The sequence below is a fragment of the Tachypleus tridentatus genome, chromosome 2, assembly GCF_004210375.1.
Source record: "Tachypleus tridentatus isolate NWPU-2018 chromosome 2, ASM421037v1, whole genome shotgun sequence".
NCBI classification, from domain to species: Eukaryota; Metazoa; Arthropoda; class Merostomata; order Xiphosura; family Limulidae; genus Tachypleus; species Tachypleus tridentatus.
The window spans coordinates 1,753,048-1,775,037 of NC_134826.1; the positions used below are offsets into that span (position 1 = coordinate 1,753,048).

Here is a 21,990-nt window from a genome sequence, read left to right on the forward strand (position 1 = left end):
GTTAGGTTAAGTTAGAGTTAGGTTTAGGTTAGGATAGATTAGGTTGGGGTTAGGGATAGGTTAGGTTTACGTTATATTAGGTTAGGTTAGGTAAAGGTTAAAGTTAGGTTAGGTTAAATTAAGTAAGATTAGTTAGGTCGGGAAGGGTGGGTTGGATTAGGATAGATTAGTTTAGGTTAGGTTAGATGAGACTAGGTTGGGGTTTGAGTAGGTTAGGTTAGGTTTACGTTAGATTAGATTAGGCTTAGGATCAGGTTTAGATTAGGTATAGGTTAGGTCAGGTGAGGCCTTGGTTAGTTTAGGTTAGAGCTGATTGGGTTGAGTCATATTGATTTAAGTCAAGTCAAGATTAGGTTGGGTTAGGGTAGGTTTGGTTTGGGTTAAGGTGTAGGTTAGGTCAGGTGAGGTTATGTTTAGGTTGGGTTAGGTGAGTTATAAAAACGATTAGGGTTAGGTTAGGTATAAAAATGTTGGGTTATATTAGGTTTAGGTTAGATCAGGTCGGGTTAAGTGAGGTAGTAAAGTTAGGTTAGGATAAGGTTAGGCTAGCGTTTAGGTGAGAGTTAGGTTAAGGGCAGGGTAGGTTAGGTTAGGTTTAAGGTTTAGGTTTGGTCAGGTGAGATTAGAGTTAGAGTTAGTTTGGGTTTAAGTTAGAGTAGGTTTGGTGAGGTGAGGTTAGATTAGATAAGGTTAGGTTTAGGTTTTGTTAGGTTAGGTTTAGTGTAGGTTGGATTGGGTTGAGTTAGGTTAGGTTCCCCATTGACCTTTCGAATCTCGTCCCATTTGACTTTGGAACTGGAGGTAGAAGAAATGCTGGTTGTGAACTTAATCCAAGATTCCTTCTGGCTTTGACATCTTACTGAACAAGCATGTGCACGGGCCCACTGGAAAGCGATGCGGTTCCAGAGTGTGGGATATCTACGGAAAGTATTCCAGTCTCGTTGTTGAGCCTACCATTGCCATGTAGCAGGTAAGGTTCCACCATGGAGGAGGATATGGTGCAAAACATATCGAGGTTTAAGGAATACCTTGAGCAGCTGCTTGTATAATACAGTCAGTTACTCTTCTCGCACAGTCATCTATTGATGGCTTAGAGACGATGGCAGGATCAAGTTCTGCAAGATCACTGAATGAGGGTCAGTTTGTCTGATCCAGTTCCCTCCGAAGCACGCGTGCTGGGTGGCATCGACTACGGCCAGTCTCTTTCAAGATTGTAGGAAAATGATCACTACCTCATGGATTATTGTCAACCTTCCATGTAAAATGGGAAAATAGTGAAGGGGAGCAAATTGAGAGATCAACTGACTAGGTGCATTGAAATAAGTACAAGAACCAGTTTTGAAAAGAGAAAGGTTGTGATCAGAGAGCACACACTCTACAGAGCAACCCCTACTATCAATATCAGCACTACCCCAGAGGGATGATGATGTCCATTAAAGCCCCCCAGGATTAAAAAGGGAGACAGCAACTGTTCAATGATAGCATTAAGGTCTGACTGATCATATGTCTCTCCAGGTGTCAGACGGAGAGAACAAACAGTGATGGTATGACCCAAGGAAACACGGATGGCTACGGGCTTCAAGGGTGTGTCGAGTGGTAAAGACAGAGTGGACACATGCTGATCACCCAAAAGTGCCACCCCTCCATGCACTTATCCATCACATACCCTGTCATTTCTGTATAAAGAAAACTGCCAAAAGGTGACTATCAGCAGGTTTCAGAAATGGTTCTCGTAAGGATGGTAGGAAACAATCAGTGTTTTGATGTCATACAGATCAGAATGTAAAATTAGACAGTTCCATTGTATCAGGGTGGCCATTATTATTTACGTTTAGGTGAATTGGGTGGAGAACCCTTCTGTTTACTTTACGACTATGTCTTTTTTCCTGTCTTTATTTGATTGAGTAGGTCTTTGCTGTTGGAAGGGGATTCCAGAGACTGAGGACGTGAACGAATGATTGTTTTGCAATTTGGGTTGGGAGAAAAAGATGGATCCAAAGAAATGCCTGTACTAGGAACCAAAGGATGTGGATCTTGGGGTTTGTGAAATGTATGTGAGGGACAGAGATAAGTGTTATAGTTGATTTATCAACTTTTTTAACCGTAGAGGTCAAAAGACTTTTCATTTGTTTGGAGAACGATTCTTTAGGAGACACAGAGATCTGTTGGCACTCCCACTGTAGTTGTGAAATGAAGTGCAACAGCATATGTCCGAGATGAGGTGATGGACAGCAATTTTCGAGTCTCAAGATAGGTGTGGTTACGAATCGTTTTTAAACACTGCACCTCTTTTTCTTCCAACCAGTTAGGACAAGAACGAAAGTAGGATGGGTGAGAGTCATTGCAATTGATGCAATGAGGGTCCAATTCACACTCATTGATGTGTGCTCATTGCAGTGGCAAGGACCATGACATGACATCTTCAAGTGACCAAACCATTGACACTGGAAATATTTGAGAGGGTTTGGAATGTATGGCTGTATTCTGCAATTAAGATAACCTGCCTTGACGTGAGTGAGGACATTGGTCAGTACCATAATTCCATCTTTCGGAGTGGATATATGCCTCACTGCAGAAACTCCTTGAGTAGAGAAACTAGCAAGAATTTCCAACTCGGGAATAATCTTCAAATTCCTCCCAACAACAATAACTCCTTATGATGAATTCAAAGTAGCATGAGGTATAACCTAAATAGGTATATTCCCAATTGTCTTTGAATGCAAGAGAAGTTCACTGTATCAAGATGTGGATGTTTCCACCAATATGTCACCAGATCGAAACTTTTTTACTGACTTTGGAGAGCCAGCAAGTCCCTTCTGAATGAAAAAGGGAGACATTTGCCCCATAAGAAAATGGGATACAATAGGCAGTACAGATGGTGAGGATTGCTGCTCAGAATCTTCAAGGCATGGCCATTTACCTATGGAATGTTTTTTCACTATTTTATTTATGTTTTTATTTGGAGGATCCATAATAAAAAATGGAATATTTCGGTGCCCACTGACCTCATCCACCATGGAGCCCTACGAAGGGATGCACTACAATGTCAAACAAGGACATTGCAGCAATGCCAGTGTTTCGTGAGCACCATACCCAAACATCAGCTTCAGATATAATGTCCACAACACTTATTGATAACATCCAACACTGGAACTTGGCTGGCCCTAGCCTGAGTGGACCAGCCAAATGACCCAAGGGGGGGACCACCCCAAGGCTGCCCGTCTACAGGAATTCAAGGCCAAAGTGGTGTGTTAGTGTTGGAGTCTTTATCCACCAGGATCCTCTCCTCCCCTTCATGGGTTGCCACGCACAGCAAATACATGGGTGGATGTTTAGATCCAAAAGGAAGTAAACTGAAAGAACAGAACTTTCCCTGGGAGGTCCCCTCACCACGTACAGGAATCCACACTGAGGGGATTCATTTTGTGTAGAATTGCTCTTTCCCTCTTTTCTTCCTGTTGCTACCAGTTTTCCCAGAGGATCTGCAGTAAGTTTTCAACTTACACGCTAAGTTGATATACCCATAATAGGCCCAGTTCAGATGCCCTGGCTTTGTCTTTATTGAAACATGAGAGATCTACATATTTCTGGTCATCAGTGCTCAGATTTTGGTAAGTTTAATATTTATGTGTCCTTTCCCTTCTGAGTTACTACAGATGAATTGTAAGTTAGTTATTGATTATTACCTTGTTTTTTTCTGGCTGAATGTAATTGTGTTGTATGTTCATTAATATTATGTACTTTGAAGACTTGGCAAGTTTTGCAGGTTTGTTATTAATAAGTATTTTAACTTGGCAACTTCAGATGGTGTGTACTTTACATACCATTACTACTAGTAATATACAATTCATTGTTTAGAGTAATTTGTTTTGCCACCTTTAACTATGTGGCTTATGATCGTAATTTTTGTAAGTGTAGTACTTAATTATGTGTCCTTTGTTGTCTTGGTTAATTTAGATGTCTGGTAAGTTAGATTTGGATTATTAGTGTGTTTTCTAGGTTATTCTGGTCAGTTTGCACATTCTTTATTATTCCATACTTTGTGGACTGCATACATTTAAAATTTTAAATGGTTTGTCCATGAGTTATTTATCAGCATTTTGTTTATTGGGTATGCTTCAACCATTTATAAATTACACACTTCTGGTAATATTTCACTCATTTTTTTCTGTCTAATTGTTTTTCATCATTGTTAACTATATACCTTATCATCCTAATTTTCATCAGTGAGATTTAAAATATTTTGACTTATGTATTCATTTGTTTCTTATTTGTATGGCTAAACTTGACTTCAGCTACTTCTATGTTTGTAATACTATGAACCTAATTTAATCCTAGTAATCTGCACTTCATTGTTCCCACAGTGCCCACTTTACTGATACCTATCTGTAACTTTAAGTCGAGTTTTCAAATTGAAGACCCTACCTTTCAGACTAACCTTGGCTCTTAAAGTTGCCTGGATGTACAAACTTTTGTCTGACTCTATGACTCTTTACACACTTCCTTCTGTGGATTACTGGCTCATGCTTGCTTCCATCTATTTGAAGTACAGAGACCACACTACTCTGCTCTAAGAGGATGCACCTTGCATATGGTTCCTGATGACGGTGAGAAGTCTGTTCTTTCCATTCTTAATACCTCATTCAATGAAGACAGTTCTTTTTTTCAACCTCAGTAAAGCTTAGTTTCCTCCTTGATATTTGTGTTTGGATTGAAGAATTCACATATCCCTCACCTTTTCTTACAGCTGAAGTTATTCAATTATTTTGTGAATGTGGGCTTCTGATTTATGGTTGATCAAGAAGTGTTCACTACACAGCACCTTTACTGAGCCCCTTTGGCAGGTTGTTAGGCTCTGTCCCACTTCCCTTTACCTTTGTTGGATTGGTGGTGGTCTGGTACATTATAATATCTTCAAATTGGTCATTTTATATCACAGAGCCAGTGGTACTGATTCTATATCTCTGTGCTTTCATATCCTGGATCTTCTTTTTTTGAGCTCAAGATCACCACATTGCAATCTTAGCTATCCATATTTCTGGCTCTCTAAATCTGCTAGTAGACTTATTATCTTCTTCCAACTACACGTATTTACATGCTACAGGTTTCCAAATTTAACGAACTTAATTTAACATAACAGATATTCACAGTGAAAATTACCAATCATCACTCTGTACCATATTATCAATTGCAAAACACTATTACAGTCACTGGATGGTAGGTAATTACAAAAAAAAATGTATTTTTCCTTCTCAGAAACATTTCAGACAACAAATTTAACATTCTTAAGTTTAACACAACGAGTATTGCATACAACAAGTATAAATTTCATCTAAGAATTAATTTACATAAAGAATATCATACTTAAAAAACGTATAAAAAGAAATACAATTTTTCAATAATAAGGATGAAGAAGGTTAACAAAACACATTCATTTAATTGGCGAGGTTTGAAAATCATCTTTCTTCAACGAAATCTGTAAAGGTAAAGTAAACTAGTTTTTAATGGCACTATAGTTGTAATTAATAAATATCCTTGAAACACAGTTTTTTCACATTTTCACCATAAGTAATAAGAAGAACATAGAATTTCCATCTCTTGTCAAAAGTAAAAATTATGATAAACAACTCTTAAATCGTAGATAACGATTTCATAATAGATGTTCCAGTTTCATTACTAGTTTTCTATAATAAAAATAATCCACAGAATATAACTTCCAAATAATGCCAATATTAATCAATAATTACTATAATTATAATAACATTCAACCTTTCTTGATTAAAATAATTTTTAGTTTTTTGAAATTATTCAAAAATATTTTTCCAGTGAACATAGAAAACATGTTATTCATTTTCTTCACATTTGGTATGGTGGAATTTATCTCTGTGTTAAATCATTTAGCAGAAAACGTTTTAGGCAAAAAATATAAATAAATACAACAATTTTGTATACATTTTTTTCAGAGCTATATCTGGACACTGTACATTTTTTACATGAAACATATTTTCATTTTTAACACTAATTTGTTATATCATTTCTTCATATTGTTATAGCTGATTTCATTTAGAATCAAACTGAGCTTATGAACGGAGACTTACGAACAAAGTTAAAATACATATTTATGTTTAAATAAATTATAGCTTTCTAAAGGGTTAGGACAATGCAGTGATTGTTTTTTGCTATAAATTTCTTTATTATTTGACTTAAATTGTAGTGATAGATATTTTATTTGTATATATGTGTTAAACATTCCTTCTTTTCACCAGAAGTGAAATTGAAAGAAACAGTTGTGACATACAGGCCTAATGCATTCTTTAATTGGCCATAATCTCTACTATGATAAAGCAGTTTTGCTTGTTCCACAAAATGGATATTTTATTGGTTGATTCACATCACTGTATACAGTATAGAATTTGCTACCATATAATATTCGTATATATCTTTATTTTAAATATTAACAGTTTCATCCTTTCTTTTTTCTTCTACGTTTTTTATTTACATACTGGTAACAACATCTAAATAAAATGCAAAACAAATGAAGTTTGAAATGAATAAGAGATAAAGCAGTGTTTCTAAACTGAAAATAATGTTAGAGATAAATTTATGGTAATCTTGTCACTGTATTTTTTATTTAAATAATAAGGGGTTACTTCTTTATGATAATTTTATCAGTTTATTACTTTTTAACATTAAGGAATATCTTCTTTTACATTTTATTTTGATATTCTGTGTTTTTTTCTTAGTTTTACTTTGGGACACATGACAGTAAAGTCTAGAATAATTCAGATGGTTAAACAAAGGTATTAACACAAATTAAATAGATGATAAATAAAAGAGAAAGAGACATTTTTCTGGATTAAGTTTAATATTAAGTTGTTACATTTTATCATTGTATTTGTAAGTATAACAATTATTTTTTTTATTAAGTATCAAGAGATTAATTCTTCATAACTTTAATATCTCAAATTTCATTTGGACACAGAATGGCAACATATTTCACCTGAAGTTTAATAAAAAAACCAACAAATGTAATAAATACAAAGTAAGTAAAGTTTGAAATGAATAAATTAGAAAAAAAAGCCATTTCTGAATATTGGAAAAAAGTTAAATCATCTTATGCTTGTCCAAACTTGTTTCATTTATTTAACTTATCTTTGCTTTGAATTATAATTAGGATAAGAGAATGGTAGAAAATTCTGCATACCATGTTGAATTTTTAATTTTATGAATATCTTTTGACAGTTAAGCTATTGGTGAATTTCAACTTAAAACCAATCGAGGTTGATTCCTGTATGTGGTGGGTGGACCTCCCAGGGAAGGTTCTGTTCTTTCAGTTTACCTCCTCTGAGATCTAAACATTCATCCACGTGTTTGCTGTGCTTGGCGACATGTGAAGGGGAGGAGAGGATCCTGGTGGTTGAGGGGTCCAACCCTAACACACACCCCTCTGGCCTTGAATTCCTGTAGACAGGCAGTCTTGGGGTGGCCCCCTTGGGTTTGGGTCAACCAAGTTCCAGTGTTGGATGTCTCAACAAGTGTTGTAGACAATGTGTTTGATCCTGGTGTTTGGATATAATAGTGCTCATGAAACCCTGGCATTGCTGCAGTGTCTTTGTTTGTAGGGCTCCATGGTGGATGAGGTCAGTGGGCACCGAAATATTCCATTTTTTATTATGGATCCTCCAAATAAAAACATAAATAAAATAGTAAAAAAACATTCCATAGGTAAATGGCCACGTCTTGAAGATTCTGAGCAGCAATCTTCAACATCTGTTACACCTATTGTATCCCATTTTCTTATACTACATTCTTTTCAAACAAACCTTTAGGGAGATATCTCCCTTTTTCATTCAGAAGAGACTAGCGAGACTTGCTGTCTCTTCAAAGTCAGTAAAGAAGCATCAATCTGGTAACATATTGATGGAAACATGCACATCTCATCATCAACACAATGAACTCCTCTGGTGATTAGGGATATACCTATTTAGGTTACATGTTATATATACTTTGAATTTATAACAAGGAGTTATTGTTGAGAGGGATTTGAATAACATCTCGCAGTCAAAGATTCTCGCTGGTTTCTCCAATCAAGGAGCTACTGCAGTGAGGTGAATCTCCACTCACAAAGATTGAATTACAATGCTGACCAATATCCTCATTCTGACATTTACATCACCACGTCCACCTGCCACCAACAAGGCAGGTTATCTTAATTGCAGGGTACGGCCATAAATTGGTCCACTGACTTTGGTTCCAGGTACAGGCATTTCCTGGGATACATCTTCTCCACCCCCAAGATGCAAAACGATCATTTGTTCACGTCCTCAGTCACTGGAATCCTCTTTCAACAGCAAAGACCTGCCCATTCGACCCAGGGCAGAATACATGGAGGTCAATAGATCTCCCTTGAATAAAGACAGTAAAGAAAAAAGACATGGTCGTAAACAGAAGGGTTCTCCACCCAATTCATCTATGAGTAAATAAAAATGGCCACCTTGATATCATAGAACTGTTGAGGTTTACGTTCTAATTTCGATGACATCAAAACACTGATTGCTTCCTATCATCCTGTATGTCTTTCTTTACAGAAAACATTTCTGAAACCTGCTGATACAGTCATCTTTTGGCAATTTTCTTTGTACAGAAATGACAGGCTGTGTGATGGATGAGAGCATGGAGGGGTGATCAGCATGTGCCCACCCTGTCTTTGCCATCCATGTTTCCTTGGGTCATACCATCACTGTTTGTTTTCTCTACTTGTCACCAGGAGAGACATATGATCAATCAGACCTTGATGCTCCTCATTGAACAGTTGCTGTCTCCCTTTGTAATCCTGGGGAACTTTAATGGACATCATCCCTTCTGGGGAAGTGCTGATATTGATAGGAGGGGTTGCTCTGTAGAGTGTACGCTCTCTGATCACAACCTTCTCTTTTCAACACTGGTTCATATACTTATTTCCATGTACCTAGTCAGTCATTTATTGCTATTGATCTCTCAATTTGCTCCCCATTAATATTCTCCCATTTTACATGGATGGTTGACAATAACCCTGAAGCAGTGACCATTTTCCTATAATTTTGAGAGAAACTGGCTGTGATCGATGCCACCCGACCCACATGCCACTGTGAAAGCTGGATTACACAAACTGGTCCTCTTTCACTGCTCTCACAGAACTTGATCCTGTCATCATCTGTAAGCCATCAATAGGCAACTGTGTAGCAACAGTAACTGACTGTATTATACAGGCAAATGCTCAATGAATTCCTAAAACCTTGACACATCCACCACGATATCCTCATCCGTGGTGGAATCCTGCTACCACATAGCACAGAAAGCTCAAAATCGGATCTGAGATACTTTCTGTAGATATCTCACATCGTCGAACCGCATCGCTTTCCAGCAGGCCTGTGCACATGCTAAGTGGGTAAGACGTCAAACCAGAAGGAATCTTGGATTAAGTTCACAACCAGCATATCATTTACTATCAGTTCCAAAGTCATATGGGAGAAGATTCAAAGGTCAGGGGCAATATCATTCTGACAAATGTATACATATGATACGCACCTAAATATAAACAAACTGCTTCCCAAAATGCCTGTAAGTATGTCAGATTTATTGATACAACACCTTCTTAGATCTACCAAACAAAACATTAAACTGTGCTGAACTTGTTAGTGTACAAAAAACAAAACCATCTATCTAACAAATCTTTAACAGATATAAAATTACTGGTATGAAACAATTATTATTTTAAATTATTGTAATGTAAAAAAATTTACTCTAATGATAAAAAAAAGAGAATCCGTTAAGTATCATATTTTTAAAATATTTCTAAGCTCTTGTAGAAATTAAGTGTAAACACAGAAACGTTAGTCATCTTAATTCAGTGTTGTATATTGTTTTTTATATTAAGTGTAGACTCAGAAACGTTAGTCATCTTAATTCAGTGTTGTATATTGTTTTTTATATTAAGTGCAGACACAGAAACGTTAGTCATCTTAATTCAGTGTTGTATATTGTTTTTTATATTAAGTGCAGACACAGAAACGTTAGTCATCTTAATTCAGTGTTGTATAGTGTTTTTATATTAAGTGTAGACGCAGAAACGTTAGTCATCTTAATTCAGTGTTGTATAGTTTTTTTATTAAGTGTAGACACAGAAACGTTAGTCATCTTAATTCAGTGTTGTATATTGTTTTATTACGTTAAAACATTCACTGAAGATGTCTAGGAACCTAAAGAATATTTTAAAATGTTAATTTTATATACCTTTACATTTGTGTGTGTGTTTTGGTAGAGCAAAGTCATATCTGGGTGCGAGGGAATCGAACACCTGTCTGTAGTATCGCAAATTTGAATAGTTATCGTGTGTGTGGAGCCGTGTAGATTTTGTGTATTGGAGAACTGTGTCTCTGTTTATATATGCAAAAACGGCTCGTTTGGGTTGAGAAAATATTGTACGTAGAAGAACGAACAACGTTTCGACCTTCTTCGGTCATCGTCATCGTCGTTTTTGCATATATATTTCTCTACAGGTGGGTTTTCGAAATTTCGAAATTGAATCGATTCCAATCATTATAACATTTAAAGAATCGACAACTAAAAAACTATTTTCTCTTTTTTTTGAGTTTTCTTCAACATTTTGTAAGACTGGTGTCAGTATAATGTATTGTTCATGGAAACCTTTCGTTTCCTTGAGTGGCCTGGCATGGCCTAGCGCGTTAAGGCGACTCGTAATCTGAGGGTGGCGGGTTCGCGCCCGAGTCGCGCCAAACATGTTCGCCCTCTCAGCCGTGGGGGCGTTATAATGTGACGGTCAATCCCACTATTACCACTTTTGGTAAAAGAGTAGCCCAAGAGTTGGCGGTGGGTGGTGATGACTAGCTGCCTTCTCTCTAGTCTTACACTGCTAAAATAGGGACGGCTAGCACAGATAGCCCTCGAGTAGCTTTGTGCGAAATTCCAAAACAAACAAACAAAATCGTTTCCTTGAAGCACCATAACAATGATAAATTCCTCGTACAGAGACACACCGAAATCAAATATCTGGTGTTTACAATTTTAAATTGATTGTATGTGATTAGTTTATGATATCCAGGTTCTCGAGAAATTGGTTTATAGATAGTTAATTTCATCAAAATACAAATTCTAACATTTTTCGAAGTAAGTTTATATTAACTTTCAGCTTAACTTGCTTAACATTTATAAATAACTGGCCCAGCATGGCCAGGTGGTTAGGGGAGCTCGACTTGTAATTTGAGGGTAGCGGGTTGAAATCCCCGTCACACAAACATGCTTACCCTTTCAGCCATAGGGGCGTTATAATGTTACGATCAATCCCACTATTTGTTAGTAAAAAGGGGTAGCCCAAAAGTTGGCGGTGGGTGGTGATGACTTGTTGCCTTCCCTCTAGTCTTACACTGCTAAATTCGGCACGGATAGCACAGATAGCCCTCGTGTAGCTTTGCGCGAAATTCAAATCAAACTAAATTTAGAACAATTGATAACATTCTCACGTCACGATTGGTTTAGGGACATCTACAGCCAGTGGTTGTCAACATTTTAAGCATGATAAAATGTAACCAAATTTCAATTAAAACGATTCATTTATTTAAAAGTGCATTTTATAAAATTCTGTACGTGATGGGTTGAAAACAAAATAGAGGATATTTTCACATTCTGAAGAAGTCTAAACTATCACTCGACTTTTCAAGTACTTCATTGCGAATATACTAAGTACTACTGCTCTAGATTCCAGTAGACTTTTGCGATATTGTTTTGTAATTTTGACCAAGTTATACTTAACAGAAGTCCATAATTGTATTGATACAGTTTTTGATACCTTTCATCCCTTAAATTCTCGGCTAATTTAGGATTTCTAGTTGTTACTGTAACTACTTGAAAACGCTACAACATGTGTCAAGTTTGTTTGTTTATTTTGAATTTCGCGTAAAGCTACACGAGGGCTGTCTGTCCCTAATTTAGTAGTGTAAGACTAGACGGAAGACAGATAGTAATCACCACCTACCGTTAACTCGTGGGATATTCTTTACCAGCGAATAATGGGATTGACCGCCGCATTATAACGGCTGAAAGGTGACGGGGATTTGAACCCGCGACCCTCGGATTATGAGTCGAGTGCCTTATCCACATGGCTATGCTCGAGCAAACGCAAACCCAAACTAACGTGACAGGGTTTAGTTTAGAGAGAGAAATCGTAAGAATTCTCTCTCCAACTGGGGTGTTCAGGAACGTTGTGGTTCCTCTTCGTCCCCTTTCGTGAAAGGTTATTAGGGTTAGTTTTATTTATTTATTTAGTAAATAATTTTTGACTCTTTTTTTGGGTGAAGGAGGTCATTCTTAATGTTATCCTAGACCGAGGCAAAGGCAGCACCGGAGAGAACGGCCAGGTCCCGTCCCGAAAGGCAGAAGTCAAAGTAAATATGAACATGAACTCAAACGACCCGACTCAGGGTCTGGCAATAAAGTTGCCTGTGCTGGGATCTAAAAATCCAAAGCCTAAGTTTTGCTGTGGGGAAACGGGCCCCCTGAGAAAACCACTTTCACAGGACAGGCGCCGAAAGTTTTGCCTGTCCTGTGCTCGATATCTGAAAAAGATAATATATATTGTTAACATGAGTTTAGTTCTTTAGATACTTTGTTGTGTAATTTGTGATTCTTGAAATATGTTGTAAGGTGAAATGTATTTTGTTGGTGCACTAGTTAATTTGTATAATGATGCCGTTAGTTTGTTTCTATTTTCTGCTGGCCCGGCATGGCCTAGCGCGTAAGGCGTGCGACTCGTAATCTGAGGGTCGCGGGTTCGCGCCCGCGTCGCGCTAAACATGCTCGCCCTCCCAGCCGTGGGGGTGTATAATGTGACGGTCAATCCCACTATTCGTTGGTAAAAGAGTAGGTGGGTGGTGATGACTAGCTGCCTTCTCTCTAGTCTTACACTGCTAAATTAGGGACGGCTAGCACAGATAGCCCTCGAGTAGCTTTGTGCGAAATTTCCAAACAAACAAACAAACTGTTTTCTGCTTTTAGATAATATTTGTGTGATATTTCCGTTAGTCTATTTCTTAGTGTTGGTAAGTTACTGATTTGATGTATATAATTTACTGGCGTGAATGACGGTAGACTGAATGCAGATCTTAGTATTCTGTTCTGTTGAACTTGGATTTTCTGGAGTGTGTTGTTTGACATATTGTATGTTACTTGACATCCATACTCTATTAGTGGACGGATGTAAGTCTTGTATATTTGGATAATGGTGTTTGGTGAACATTTCGATTGTCTACTGGTTAGAGTCATTAGGTGTGAAATCCGTCTTCTAATTGATGAGTGTGTATTGTTAACATGTTTTTTCCATGTTAGTTTTGCGTCGAAAGTGATGCCAAGGAATATGATGTTTTGATAATTTTATTTTTCTAGATTTTTTCTTTGTTTTTTTAATTTCCTGTAGAAGGTGATTGCTTGTGTTTTGGTTGGATTTAACACTACTCTCCACTTGTTACTCCATGTTGAGACGTTGTTCAGTGATTCTTGTACGCGAGACATGGCCATCACTGGGTTTCTGGAGGTGCTCCAGATAGCGATCGTCTGCGTATTGTGAATTATGCGTGTATGTTAGATTTGGGAAAGGTATGTCACTGACGAAAATAATATATAAAAGTGGAGAGAGGACTGATCCTTGGGGCACTCCTGCGGTTATATTAAATGATTTAGATATAGTTTTATTGACTTTTACTTGTGCTGTTCTATCTGTTAAGAAATTTGAAATCCATTTAACTATAGTGGGATTTATTTTCAGGTGTTTTAGTTTGTATTTGATGGCATTGTGCCATACGCTGTCGAATGCTTTTTTGACATCTAGGAATACCCCAATGGTTACTTGGTTGTTGTTGAAAGCTTTATAGATTGATTCGGTTAGTCGCGTGAGGTGATCTGTTGTTTGCCTGTTTTTCCTGGAGGCATTTTGGGATTCTGGAAGGATGTTATTTGATTCACAAAAATGGAGAGACGGTTGGATAACTCTCTCCATCAGTTTGCCAAGGCAGCTTAACAGACTGATGGGACGGAAATTATCTGGATTAGTTCTGTTGGTTTGTTTCTTTGGGATCGTGGTTATAATGGCTTTTTTCCAAGTGTCAGGGTAATATCCAGTTAATATGCTCGAGCATTGTAACAAGTTGGATTTATACTAGTGAACATATGCAAAGATATTCAAAAGTACTACCATATCCACTATGATAAGAGGTAAGATGCAGTGTTAAGTTTGAGGTAACTAGATATTGTTCAATAACTTATTGCGGAGGACTCCAGAAACTGGATTTAACTAGTCTGTATAAAAATGAATATTTAAAGCTTTAAAATTGATTCTGAGATTAGGAATCTCACAATATTATTGAAAAAATGTTGTAGAAGTGAACATAAAGTGTAACAAGCAAAACAAACGTTGGACTTATCGCTTTTCATGTTTTTATTTTTAAAAATAATTTCTGGTATTTTTTTTTTTCACTAATTCGTCACTTAGCAACCAAAATTAGAGACGTGACAGAGGTTTGGGGCCCGGCATGGCCTAGCGCGTAAGGCGTGCCACTCGTAATCCGAGGATCGCGGGTTCGTGCCCGCGTCGCGCTAAAACATGCTCGCCCTCCCAGCCGTGGGGGTGTATAATGTGACGGTCAATCCCACTATTCGTTGGTAAAAGAGTAGCCCAAGAATTGGCGGTGGGTGGTGACTAGTCTGTATAAAATGAATATTTAAAGCTTTAGTCTTACACTGCTAAATTAGGGACGGCTAGCACAGATAGCCCTCGAGTAGCTTTGTGCGAAATTCAAAACAAACAAACAAAAAAACAAAAAACACTGAAAAATAATTAATATTTAGGTAAGTCATGGACATTCACAGTATTCCATATAGCATATTGTGGTTCAAAATGCTCAGTCGATTTTGTTGTAGTTTTGTGTAACAATAACATGAATAAAAAATAATACAATTAAGTAGGCAAATTTTAATTTTGTCTCAACAATCATGAAATCATGTATTTTGCTTATTATCAAACTTTTGGTGGTCCAATCTATTTACAAGAAAGGTTTTCAGTGGTGTTTCAAGAATGAGTCTACTTTTAAAGGTTTTTTTTTTTTTTCCCAAATGATTAGAGATCACTAAAAGGCTTAATAGAGATATCCTAGTACCATAGGTGGTACTGTTTTAGAGTGAGGCTGCATTCTTAAATTAAGATGATTTTTATAACTTCATTGATTTTTGGTTCTATGTTTAAAGTAAATTTTTTTTAAAAGATGCACTTTGTAAACTTGGGAGGAATTTTTATTATTTTCACTGAATCCAGTTTCCAATTTTCTGCAATATAGCATTCTAGACAGTTATTTCTCATAATTATGTCTTCACAGAGGTGTACTGTATTTGAAGATAGCTGGTATGAGTATTAAAACTTTCATTACAATAAATTAGAGAACAATGTTTCAACCTTCTTAGGTCTCTTTAACCTTCAGGATAACAAAAAGAGTTTTAATACCCATACTAGCCATCTTAAGATACATTTTTACTTCACGTGGGTTCCTCATCATCATGAGAGAGATATAGTTTTTCTGTTGTTTCATTATCTTCCAAACCATTTTCAGTCGACTGCCATACCTACATATCTTGGCAGATTATCTTGAAACTTGGTAGGGTCATTACCAAGGTCCAATATGACCAGGCAGTATTTTCATCTCATTTATTTAGGCTTTTTAAGGGGTCAGATGTCAAACAATCCAAAAATATATATTTTGGACTCTTGTGTGGTTATATTTACAGCAGTGTAGAAGACAACTGGCACAAATGTAAGTATTCATGAGCTTAATTAATACAATGACAAACAAAAATAGCTATTGCCCATTTCGAATCTTTTTTTTTTGGGGGGGGGAAGAGATCCAAAACAGCATAATTTAGAGATATTTGTTGATCATTTACTCAGCCATATTTTGACCAACTTACATGGTATCTGGTACAAAGATATTTTTCTACAGATTCCAAACATTGACAAACAAAAAATTGTGAAATTGTCCATTTTTAGTAATTATAAAATGGGTTATGATGCCACAAGAAAGCATAACTTTAGAGTTGTTTGATCAGTTGCAGGTTTCATGGGTTTTGTTTTATCATATCCCACAGAACAATTTGCTGCCTAGAAAATCTAGGTAAAGACTTAGTGAACCACTCTGTAAAAGGACAACCAACCTCCATATGTGTAAAGAAATTTGGGCTTTAACTGCCAGACTCCAGTTATAGTTTGCTACAGCAAAGTGTTTTTTTTAAGTTCCTTAAAACTATTTTAAATTTAAGTATATATTCTGTGTTATAGTAGGTCTTGATGCAGTGATTCTTTATAGACTTATCAGGATTATGTTTTTATTGTTCAAGTTACAGTAGCTCTTTCTTTACAGACCTAACATATGTTTTTATTCTTCAGGTCACAGTAGCTCTTTCTTCACAGACCTAACATATGTTTTTATTCTTCAGGCTACAGTAGCTCTTTCTTCACAGACCTAACATATGTTTTTATTCTTCAGGTTACAGTAGCTCTTTCTTTACAGACCTAACATATGTTTTTTTTTTTTTATTCTTCAGGCTACAGTAGCTCTTTCTTTACAGACTAACAACATATGTTTTTGATTCTTCAGGCTACAGTAGCTCTTTCTTTCTAGACCCTAACATATGTTTTATTCTTCAGGTTACAGTAGCTTTCTTTACAGACCTAACATATGTTTTTATTCTTCAGGTTACAGTAGCTCTTTCTTCACAGACCTAACATATGTTTTTATTCTTCAGGTTACAGTAGCTCTTTCTTCACAGACCTAACGTATGTTTTATTCTTCAGGTTACAGTAGCTCTTTCTTTACAGACCTAACATGTTTTTTATTCTTCAGGTTACAGTAGCTCTTTCTTTACAGACCTAACATATGTTTATTATTCAGGTTTTTTTCACAGACCCATATGTTACAGGTTACAGTAGCTCTTTCTTTACAGACCTAACATATGTTTTATTCTTCAGGTTACAGTAGCTCTTTCTTCACAGAGACCTAACATATGTTTTTATTCTTCAGTTTACAGTAGCTCTTTCTTTACAGACCTAACATATGTTTTTATTCTTCAGGTTACAGTAGCTCTTTCTTTACAGACCCAACATATGTATTTATTCTTGAGGTTACGGTAGCTCTTTCTGTATAGATTTAACTGACTTTTTTATTCTTCAGGTTACAGTAGCTATTTCTTTACTGGCTTAACAAATTATGTTTTGTTCTTTAGGTTACAGTAGCTCTTTCTTTACTGGTTTAACAAATTATGTTTTGTTCTTTATGTTACAGTAGCTCTTGTTGCTGCAATTTTTACAGAATATCCATTCAAACTGTTCTGTACTTCACATTGAGTGACAATCAGACACTTACCAGCATGGTATCTCTCACTACCTCAGTCACAGCTGCACTGTTGAACCTTGTGCATCATGACCTTTAACCTGATAGATCACTTAAATAAGAAAAATTAGGGATATGAAATTCACCTATTTCTAGTTGTGTAAAATGTACTTTTATGGCTTTTATTCAAGACGATATGGATCAAATACCTGCTTATAGTGGCATGTATATATATAGTGTGTGTTCATATGGATGTATCAAGTACCTGTTTATAGTGGTATGTGTGTATATATATGGACAATGTATATATAAATATGTAACAAGTACCTGTTTATATGGTATATATGTATATACATATATGTATATATAACATATGTAACAGTACTGTTTATAGTGGAATGTAAGCATATTAGTTTTATTGTTTATTTTTTACTTTGATTTCTTAATGACTAAAAAGTTATGTTATTATGTGTTTTCGTGTAATTTTAAGGTTGTTTCTTGTTTTCTGTTCAGCTGTAAATAATGTAAGGGTTTTTTCATGTTTGTATTTTCAAGAATGAAATTAATATAGCTTGGAATTTTTTTTTATGAATGCACCAAAATAATCATAAGAAAATCTTTATACTTTGTGCCAGAGAAATTATTAAAATAATGACGAAACCTCAGTATTTAAGTTCAGATGTAAGTAACACTACTATATATTTGTTTTGTAAGATTTTCAGTAATACTTTTCAGTTTTGGCCACTTCAGCCATGGAAGCATTATTATATGACAGTCAATCCCCACTATTCATTGGTAAAAGAGTAGCCTCCAGGTGTGGCTGTGGGTGGTGATGACTAACTGCCTTCCCTCTAGTCTTACACTGCTAAATTAAGGACTTCTAGTCCAGATAGCCTTTGTGTAGCTTTGTGCAAACTTCAGAACAAAGCAAACCAAATAACCTTTCAATTTCTTTTTTATAATCACACCCTCATCTTTGAATGGTCAAAACCAAGGCACAGGAATTAGTGTATGTTAATTATGTATTTGTTCTTTTTTTACCTTTGGGCTGGGCATGTATGTAAATTTGGATTAGAAAAACTTGATTTAAACACCAAATATTACAAGCCAGAGTAAAAAAAATCAAAAGAGAATGAACACTGAACCATGGATAAAATTACCATATTCATAACACACTGATATCTGACACATTTTGGTATTATTTCATTATTTGTATGTTAGGCCTAGTGGTCAGTGTGCTGAACTCTGAATCTGGATGTTTGTGGTTCTAATTCTGTTGCAGCAAAAATGCCCTTCAACCTTGGGATTATGGAAATGTTGTAAAAGTGATTGTCAAATCCTGTTATTTGATTAAAGTAAGCCAAGAATTGGCAATAGGTGCCATTTCATAGTCTTATCAGTTTAAAGTTAGGGATGGCTAGTGTAGATGTTCTTTCTGAAACAACTGACTAACTATTAACCTTTTCTAGATTTATAGAAGGAATAGCCACCTTCCTTACTGAATTGGGTAAGTTTTACCTGTTTCTAATTTTGGCAATTCCAAATGAACATAGGATATTTTGTTCATCATATAGAATAACAAAATTTAACCAGAATCTGTCTGCAAAAGTTTTTATCCCTATTTATTTTAGTGCCAGATAAATACCATTATAGTCATCCAAAGTTTATCAGAATAATTTATACATCTTGAAAAAACATATACATTTTATTGGTGAATGAATACAAATTATGCACATTTTTCGAAACAGAACTTATTTCTTTAAAAAATTAATTTATGCCACATTATGCATGTTATCTAAATTTTAATTAACTTTTTGTTTTACAAAATGTATTAAAATAACATAAGAAAGTAATTATATATGAGTACATTAAACACTAACAGCACACTTTATCCTTTACCAGTCTTAGTTTTATTATTGTTCAAATCTGAGTGTTTTGTTAAATAAACTTGTGGATCAGTGTGAAACACAGTAAAGTATATTTAGTTGTAATACCATATAGTGTTGTGATCAAAGTAGTGAAAACTGTTCACACTGCTAACACATATATACAGAAATACATGAAAAATTGTTTAGTATATAAATACACTTATGATAGTTGGATGGTTATTTGTAACTTTTTAATTTGGTATTGTGTATTTGATTTAGTGACAGTTCATGGTGAAGAAGAGTAAATATCATATACAGTGTACAGGGATAAAATATCATATACAGTGTACAGGGATACTGAAAAGGAAAACTTGTAAATATGTATTTCAGATGCTCTAAAGGCAATGCAAGCACAATATGCAAACAGTGCCATGGATATAGTATTTTTTGTTTTTACATAAACATTAACATGTTAATATGTAACTCAGATTGCCATCTTCAATTTTACCATCTTTTCTTGATTAGAAATACTTTTGCAGTGTATTTGATATTTAGCATACAACAGACTTGTACATTTTACTAACAACTTGCAACATCTTGTGTAGATATACATAATAAATTCAGAAATATAGTGAACATTCCATCTGTAATATGGCATTCATCCAATAAACCGACCCCATGCATTTTATGTTAAGGATATATGTGTGTTTCAACATAATTTTTTATAACTTCAACACTTGTGTATGAAGGCTACTAATAAAACAAATTTTAAAATATGGAATTCCATTTTGAAATAAAAATATGAGATAAAATCATGTTAAAATTAATAATAAAACATCTCTTATTAATGCAGCCAGTTTTTGTAGAGATTTTACATAAATTGGCTTCACTACTGCATGTTATATATTTTAAAATTGTCAAAGAGTACTAAAAATGTGTACAAAAACTACCATAAAAAGATATTTCCATTGTAAAACTAGAATTTAAAGCTTTTTTTTTCTGTTACAATATGGAATGAAGTTGATTGTTTTGATTTAAAGATTAACATGTGTTTCCTAATGATTTGAGAAATAGTGTTTGCTAATTTTATGGAAACTAGTGTATCTAGACCACAAGTGTCTTGATCAACAGTCATTGGTACCCTACTTCTGACAACAACAACAAAAATGGTGGAAGCTAAGATAAGGCTTAACATTTATTTAGATCGTGGACAAATTAAGAAGAATATGGAAAATTCGTCTTCAGTTCCTATGAGTTGTATTTTATTATGACTTCCTCTCCCTCAATACAAAAATATTTGGTCATAGTATTTCTAATTGTGCAAACCTACATTGCAGAAATCTCTCTGCTCTGTGTGACAGCAGCAGAGTAACTTGAAAGCTGGACCTGAACCAGACTTAGAAAGTTTGATATTTATAACTGAGGAAGATAATGAATTTTGTAAATAAGAAATAATACACTTTCAGACAGCACGATATGTATACATAAAAGATTTGATTATGAAGAATAGAACTTAATGTTTCACCTAAGAGTTCTAAAAACCTCTGACATGATGGATGTTAAATGACAAGTTTAATAGTATTATCAATTGGTTGTCATTAGTGTTAAGGTAGTTTATCAAACAGTTTTATTTATGTCAACCTTTTTCTGTATGTTAATATTCTTTTTGTAAAATAGTAAATACTGTTCTGAAATATTGTATATAGAAATACATCACACTCAGACTGAACATGAAAATAGTTTGACTTTGAAGATGTACCTTTTATAAAATAGTTAATACTGTTCTGAAATATTGTATATAGAAATACATCACACTCAGACTGAACATAAAAATAGTTTGACTTTGAAGATGTACCTTTTGTAAAATAGTTAATACTGTTCTGAAATATTGTATATAGAAATACATCACACTCAGACTGAACATGAAAATAGTTTGACTTTGAAGATGTACCTTTTGTAAAATAGTTAATACTGTTCTGAAATATTGTATATAGAAATACATCACACTCAGACTGAACATGAAAATAGTTTGACTTTGAAGATGTACCTTTTGTAAAATAGTTAATACTGTTCTGAAATATTGTATATAGAAATACATCACTCAGACTGAACATGAAAATAGTTTGACTTTGAAGATGTACCTTTTGTAAAATAGTTAATACTGTTCTGAAATATTGGATATAGAAATACATCACACTCAGACTGAACATGAAAATAGTTTGACTTTGAAGATGTACATGTTGAAGGTTGTGAAATGTTATTCATCAGTTTTTTATATTACATTCTTCAAAGGAAGGTGAGTAATTTGTTAACTTCTGTTAAAATATGAAATATAGTAGTTTACAAAGTATAACAAGATCCACAGTGAAAAAGTACTCAAAATAAATGATACTAAAAGACAGCTAATAATACATAGTTATAAAAACTTAATCTTTTAAATTGTTTTGTAGACTAACTTATCACTGTTGATAGAAGTGCTTAAACACACGCATAACATGGTTTTCAAAACATTTTAATATCTGTATGTGTAGGTTGAAGTAGATGTTTAAATTATTCGAGCAATGTGCTAAACTTGTATTTACCTTTATATGTTTATATTTGTTGTGTTACTTTTGTTGGTTTTTAGTTTCTAATACAAAGATATCATTACAATTCATATGCAAGAAAAATATGTCTTAAGCAATAATAAAAACAAACTT

The 21,990-nt window shown here is 34.9% G+C and overlaps 1 long non-coding RNA gene across 1 annotated transcript; it reads left to right on the forward strand.

Moving 5' to 3' along the window:
• Positions 1–15,424: 15,424 nt before the first annotated feature.
• Positions 15,425–21,376, forward strand: LOC143237247 (uncharacterized). The gene is made up of 3 exons (XR_013019944.1): positions 15,425–15,851; positions 18,893–18,930; positions 20,998–21,376. It is a non-coding gene; the product is annotated as an uncharacterized LOC143237247 (long non-coding RNA).
• Positions 21,377–21,990: the final 614 nt, after the last annotated feature.